Source organism: Carassius carassius, chromosome 37, assembly GCF_963082965.1.
Source record: "Carassius carassius chromosome 37, fCarCar2.1, whole genome shotgun sequence".
NCBI lineage: Eukaryota > Metazoa > Chordata > Actinopteri > Cypriniformes > Cyprinidae > Carassius > Carassius carassius.
In genome coordinates this window covers 14,557,554-14,565,001 of record NC_081791.1, presented here as the reverse complement: position 1 = coordinate 14,565,001, position 7,448 = coordinate 14,557,554, and positions in this window count along the sequence as shown.

The following is a 7,448-nucleotide window of genomic DNA, read 5'->3' as shown; positions in this document are numbered from 1 at the left end:
TGACCTTTACTGATCATTCAAAGGCAATCTGATGGCATGACACATTTAGTTTGAATTGCATTACACTAAAGCCATTTGGGCTCATTTAAGGTCCTTTAAAACAGTCCACTCGCTGGCCATCTTGGTAATGTCTTCGGGCAGCTATTACAAATCATCAAAGCACTGCGGTAATCTACTTGAAAGGGAGAAGTTGCAAGTCTCTTAAACGGTTTGCCAAGCTTGCATTTCATTAGTATGTCAGGTCATAAATAATGTGACAAAAATACTGGATTTTGCATCATTTAATAAGATGCAAGTTCCCTGAGTAGCTACAAAGCACATTTATTGACATACTATTATCTTTGTAATATAATGATATAGGCTTTCAATGAGTTGGGTATAGTGCAATATGATGCACATCTTTTGAACAAGTGACCCCATCGACATCTTGAGATCAAAAGAGCAGCTGTACACTTTAAAGGGGACATAACACACACAGTTTCACCCAATCTCATGTTAATTTTGAGTACCTATAGAGTAGCACTGCATCCTTTATATCTCCAAAAAGTCTTTTAGTTTTATCATAATTATAAAAGAAAGATAAAGCTTTTTACGATTCTCTCCGGAAAAAGCCGAGCTCCTGGAGGCGCGCCGTGGGCAGAGCTAAAGAGTGATGAGCACTTGAGCGCCGTCTGCCAACAAAACAGACATTTGATGCCGTTTCACTTACTGTCTGCAGTTCTAAATCATGAGCGGATTCTTTTATAGTGGTTTTGACAATGTGCAAATCCATCGTCGAACTGGGCCTTGTTTATAAAATGTTCATCAACAAACACACTTGTGAAACTCCATTGCTGCCCCAAAAAAACAAAATGCATCCACTACTTGCATAACACTGGGTTCTTTAGAAAGCTGAACTGAATGTTATCTTTACATTACAACAAAAAACACACATTTGTTTGGAAACATTCTTCCCGAGTGAGCCCTGTGCAGTGCTGCCACCAGATGAAGCTCATTTGAGAAATGCCCATATAAGGAGTTCCACCCTCGTCTACATCATGATGTGAAAAAACTCTCAGAAACTTGTACAAACCCGGAAGTAAGATTTTTGGCACAGAAATACTCTATCATATGTCCAATTTTTTTTTGAAACTTTGTCCATGCTTAGCTTGAGAATCCAACTCCTTAACAGTGTAAACAACTCTGAATGCATGAAATACCATTGTGTCCCCCCTCTAATAGTGCATGTAGGAGATAAAAAAAAGAAGCGTTACATGAATTGAAAGATCACATATGTTGGTCTCAAATGTGTCATCAAGACACAGAAAAGCAGCAGGGCTTCTGTCTGCTATACAGGGATAATGGCTCTGAGGTTCAAATGTGCATGATTCCTGGTGATCATTTTCCTAGAGGAGGGGTTAAATCACAGTGTGACTGGTCTGTTTGCAAAACACAATGCCTGTATTCTTGCAGCCGCATATGGGAAAAAAAATATTGTTAACAATATTGCAGAAAGACATGAGCTAAGGGTCTGAGATCCTCTCCAGCACATCAAGGCCACAGAAACCCTGGTGTCCTTCCATCTTTGTTAACGAAGTGACTTCTTAGGTCTTGACGTGCGTTGTCCTGACGTTTTATTAGCAAGCATTAATGAAAAACATGCACAGCAATCAACACAGTCTTTCAGGAAGCTAAAGCTTTCTTATCTTTAAGAAAACCTGTCTAATTTGTAGCACACTTGTACATGCTTGCTGTAAAATGCACAGCAGGTCAATTATTATTGTTCTTTTATCAAGTCTTCTTAGACTTCTATTTATAGTGTCTTCTCCTCCTCATGAACAGTCTGTATAATCTGACAGCAAGCAGGTTTCTGAAAGAATATTAGAGAGTCTAGTAATCCTACTTGTCTTGTACTTAGAGAACATAATTCATCTCCATTAGTCACCACACACACACACACGTATCACGCTTAATGCTTTAATTAGCCAGTTCACTGCTTAGAAGACACTGGCTCACAAAACTCAGCTTATGTAATATATATTTTATGAAAATCAAGATTGTAGTTCTCAGTGGTTGTCTCCTGATTATTATTATTATTATTATTTAGGACCATTATTAACACTTTAGCTGCTTAAATTGGCTTTATCCTAATCTGACGACTTACCAGTGCCACATTAGGATTGACAAGATGAAAATGGTATTCCATAAAGCCAAAAAGCTACCCTAGGACAAAAATACATACATCTGGAGTTATTTTAAAGCCACACAATAGGCAGCTCACAATGTTTGTTGTAACAAAAAGTACAACAAACCAACACTTTCTCCAACTCCCAGCTGAGCATGTAATCACACATTACTTCTAAGCACCACTGAGTTGGCCAGTGCAATTAGTTATCCGAACTGCATGCAGAATAACCCCGATTTGACATAATTGTACAGTCATTTTGAAAACAGTTCTCTACTGTCTAAGAAAGTGGCCACCACAACTAACAAAATTCATGGTGTTCATGGTCCTGCTGGGTTTTCAGATGACATCCGAGCGATTTTAGCTTGGGGGTGCATATTTAAATGAAACAAAAATGTAATTTATTCTTGAATCCTTCTGAACATCTTCTCCAGCAGTGTAATTTAAATGATGCATACTCTGTTGTCTGGCAGGAGACCATCTATATGGTGGAATAACTGATTCAGAGATCTATTGTCGATTGGACTCACTAGTAAGATGGCATACGAAGATTCCTCCACATGAGAACAAAAGCACTGAGGATACGCTTTTTCAACCCAGAGGAGATCCGTCTTATCCTTCATATCCTCTTTGGCCCATAGACAAGCACTGTTCTTTCTTTACTCAGCCTCAAACTGTTTTCACTTTCAAAGCGGCTCTTTCATGGAAGGCAAGGCTGGCATTCACACAGACAGACATGCAAAAACATCTCATATTCTGTGATTAGTCAGTTACTTTTATTTAGAAGAAAAAAAATTGTCAGTTGGATGAATTCCACATTTTAATCTATTAAAGTTATTAAGTTAAATATTTTAAATGCAATCTCAAAACTAATTTATTTCTTCAATGGTTTATTAAAAAAAGAAAAAAGTACAAGAAGAAGTACAAGTAGAAATTTTGCTTATAAAAATAAATAACTGGTTATGGAAATAATATGAGGTGAGAGGATAAAATATGTTTTAATGCTTTTTGATCAAATTTCAAGTTTCTTGGAGGAATGCAAACGTTTTGGCAGCAAATGCATATGCATTGGAGGAAAAACATTTTTCTTTTTATAACAGTAGTCAACTACTCAATAACAGTAGATGATGAAACAAACTCCTCTACATCTTGGACGTGTGAGGGTGAGTACATTTCCAGCATCTTCATTTTTAGTTGAACTATTCTTTTAATTTGCAGCTACTTTAAATGCAGTGCTTCTACTCTTCATGTTGGATAAAAGCATCTGCTTTTACCTTACAGATAAATGTTGAATCATATGTACAGTATAGTCAAAAGCACCATGTACAAAAATAAAATGCAGATCTAAATCTGTTTTAATGTAATAAGTCTAAGAAACTCTGTCCATCTGTTTTGTCCTCTTTCTGCCCTTGTCCAGTGACAGCAGCTTCCTGTGTTTGTTATTAGAGGAGCAAGAAGGGGGCAGCAGCCCATAAACACCCCCCTACTGGACAGTGAACCCAAAGCACGGGGCATTCCATTCGAGTGAAAAGAGAATGGAAAGAGAGAAAAGAGAACGGAGATTGTTCAAAGTACAAGATTATGCATAGACATATTCCTTACATCATTGCACTGCATCCATCCACCACAGTGCAGCATCACTGACCAGCTTCATATACATTTCAGACATAATATTCTGTTAGAATCACACGCAAAAAAAAATTAACAGGACATCTGACAGAAAGATGAGAAAAAGTGAGTAAAGCGGACAGTCCATCACATGATGGAGTGGATGGGGCACCGTCACTGTTAAACTAAAAGTATCCATGCTGACATTGTACCTCATTTTAAAAATAAAATTAGTGCCCTTTAGCATCAGGAAAATTGTTTTTCCTTGATTGTCTTCAGAAAATCTACCAGTTTCTGTTCTCCTCCTCCAGCTGTAGTCAGTGAGTGGGTGCTGGCAGTAGAATTAACTTAATGCCGAAATGAATAACAGCACAGGTTGCCAATGGTAAATAGGAAACAGACCTGAAACACAGCATCATCATGAGCAAAAACTTTCTTTCTATAGCTCAGCATTACACAAATTAAATGAGCATATCCATAAATCATGATGAAGAAAAGTAGTACTCTTCATATTAGATTATGTAGCTCTCTACTGTCTAATGTTAGGGTGCATTTTAATGTAATCACTGATGTCCCCTTGCAGACTATAACGTCCTGCCTGCAGCTTTCTCTGTGCATCTGAGGAAATCTCTCTAATGCTACAGTAGACTGTCTCCTCAGAAAGTGCTATACTTATTGAGCCACAGCTATGTGCATCTCCACAACCTCAAACGTGGAAGTAAAATACAAGATAACTGCTGTTAAGCAGTTCCTCGTTGTTAGAGAGCTGATCGAACTGAAAAAGTATCAATGATGAATATCTAAATAGCTGAGAGAATGGAATAATATTTTTTTGAAAAAAAAATGTTTTATTGCATTGCATTTTTCCCTCCATCAGCTTGTTGTTGCTCTCAACTTCAAAGAAATTAGATTTCTTATGAAATAGGTTTTGACAATCAAATCTGATATTAACACCTAATGATTCATTGAATCTAGGATGAATTTCATTTACCTTTTGTATTACATTCCTCGGAGTTAAACCTGTCTAACTGATAATTATCTGTTACCACAAAACATCCTCATTACTTGATATATGACCGTAGATTGTGAAATGCTCCAGTAATTATTAATAAGATTATCAAATTAAAACCATTTAACCTACATTTTTGTTCCATGTACAAGTGTGCAAATATTTAAAATAGCATGCAATTATTAGCTTATATTTGCTAACTTATTAACATTTTTCATAATTTTCATTTTGTAAATTATGGTGGATAACACGCTTCCTGGCCCTGTCTCAGGCTCTCACGCTGCCCAAGTAAATCTCACGCCAAATTGGCAACCCTGCTTGTGATATAAAACAGTTTCAGCTTTCAAATTTTGTAAGTTTTAATACTAAACTTAAACAATAAATACAGTTTTGGTGCACTTAAAGGGGTCATATGATGTTGCTAAAAATAACATTATTTGGTGTATTTGGTGTAATGCAATGTTTTTATGCTGTTTAAGGTTACAAAAACACATTATTTTCCATATAATGTACATTATTGTTGCTCCTCTATGCCCCGCCTTTCTCAAATGCGTCATTTTTTACAAAGCTCATAGGTTTTCCAGTTATCCAGTGCATTGTGATTGGCTGAGTGCCTCAAGCGTGTGATGAAAATATTACGCCCCTTAACATATTGTGATGCCGTCTCCCAGCACGATGAGACAAAAACAATAAAACCCATTACAAACATCCCCAACAAAGGCATTTGTTGCATCCGGTGGGGAAATAATTACTGGTTATAATAATAATAATAATAATAATGATAATTAGCATTGTCAGCTAAATGTCCAGGAAACAGTTCCCGTCCTTCGTAAAATGCACAGCACACATCTGAATATTTAGGTTGAACTGTTCTGAAACAGTGTTATAATTACAACTTAACCACTGATTTCTAGTTTTGTCCTCTTTTGGAAGGCCAAACTAAGTGGTTTTGTTTTTACAGCAAAACACACAGCATCTCCACAACATTGCAGCAGCGGCAACAGCGAGAATAAAAGGTACGCCTACTTTCTTTGCGTGAACAGTTGGGCGGTGTTATGCAAATCTTCCCACATAGTGACATAGACATGTGGGGGCATGTTAGAACGAGCCGTTTTGGGAGTGCATGGTTGACTCTTAACATTGATAAAGGATCTCTCTTTGGATTTGAGACTTTAGCCTTTGCAACTTTTATAGATCTTCTTTATGCACCAAGAGTTTGTAACACTCCAAAGATAAAGGAAAAATTTAAATCGCATCATATGACCCCTTTTATTCTCGTTGTAGTATTGTGGTTGCCACCGCCACCATGTCATATAGATGCTGTGTGTTTCACTGTGAAGGCGAAACTCTACTTTGTTTGGCCTTCCAAAAGTGGATGATATCCACTTCATCATAACCGGAGGCTGATCCATGCTGGTCTCTGAGGAAATACATCAACTTTGCACTGTGGATCGCCGGATCGGCTTTCACCGGCTTTCACCCCTTCGTAGAATCTGCAGGCCGCGTCATTCTCAAGCTGCCCGCCTCTGCTCATTCAAGCCGACCACGGCTCACTCTAGGCCTCTGGCCTTCACTCACTCAAGGCCGCGGTGTGTGACACTGTTTCATTTGGAAAGTGAAACTACTTTGTTTGGCCTTCCAAAAGAAAACACGACTAGAAATCATGTTTATATGAAGTTTGTAATGGGTTTTATGTTCATGTCTCCAGCTCCAGCCGGACAGAGAATCACAATTTGTTAAGGGGCGTAACATTTCCATCACACATTTGAGGTATTCGGCCAATCACAATGCACTGGATAGCTGGCCAATCACAGCACACCTCGCTTTTCAGACCGATGAGCTTTGGCCTTAAACCGCGTAAACACATTTCATTACACCAAAAACACAACATAATGTTCTTTTTAGCAGCATCATATGACCCCTTCAATGTGGCGTAAATCGTAAAATGTAGGCTTCAGTTAAAGCCAGATACATTAAAAAATAGAGTTGCGACAAGCTTTGATCTCCTCATTGTCGCTGTGCAGTCAGGTGGTTCATGGAGCATTGATAATAGATGACAGCTTCACCACACAGGTTCTTGCAGCAATTTTTGGTAAACATTACAGAATATTGTTCATTGATAATTATGTTGATGACATTTACAGTATCATTTTATTCTGGAGAGTGGTGGAGAGGCAACATTTATATGGTTTACTTGTATTTAACCCTCGGGTATTGATTAGCTACTTATAATGTGACCATACAGCTTAACTCTTTTCAGTTAAATAATGTTTTGTATTTTAGTTCAATAATATTTATTTAATATTTTTAAGGAGATACTTTGGTACTTAATAGTATTTGTGCAATAATTATGGTCATTAATGATTTAATATATTTGTGACCCTGGAGCACAAAACCTTAAGTCGCCGGGGTATATTTTTAGCAATAGCCAAAAAAACATTGTATGGGTCAAAATTATCTATTTTTCTTTTATGCCAAACATTAGGATATTAAGTAAAGATCATGTTACATGAAGATATTTAGTAAATTTCCTACTGTAAATATATCAATACTTAATTTTTGTTTAGTAATATGCATTGCTTAGAATTTATTTTGACAACTTCAAAGGCGATTTTCTCAATATTATTTTTTTTCAACTTCAGATTCCAGATTTTCAAAAAGTTGTAT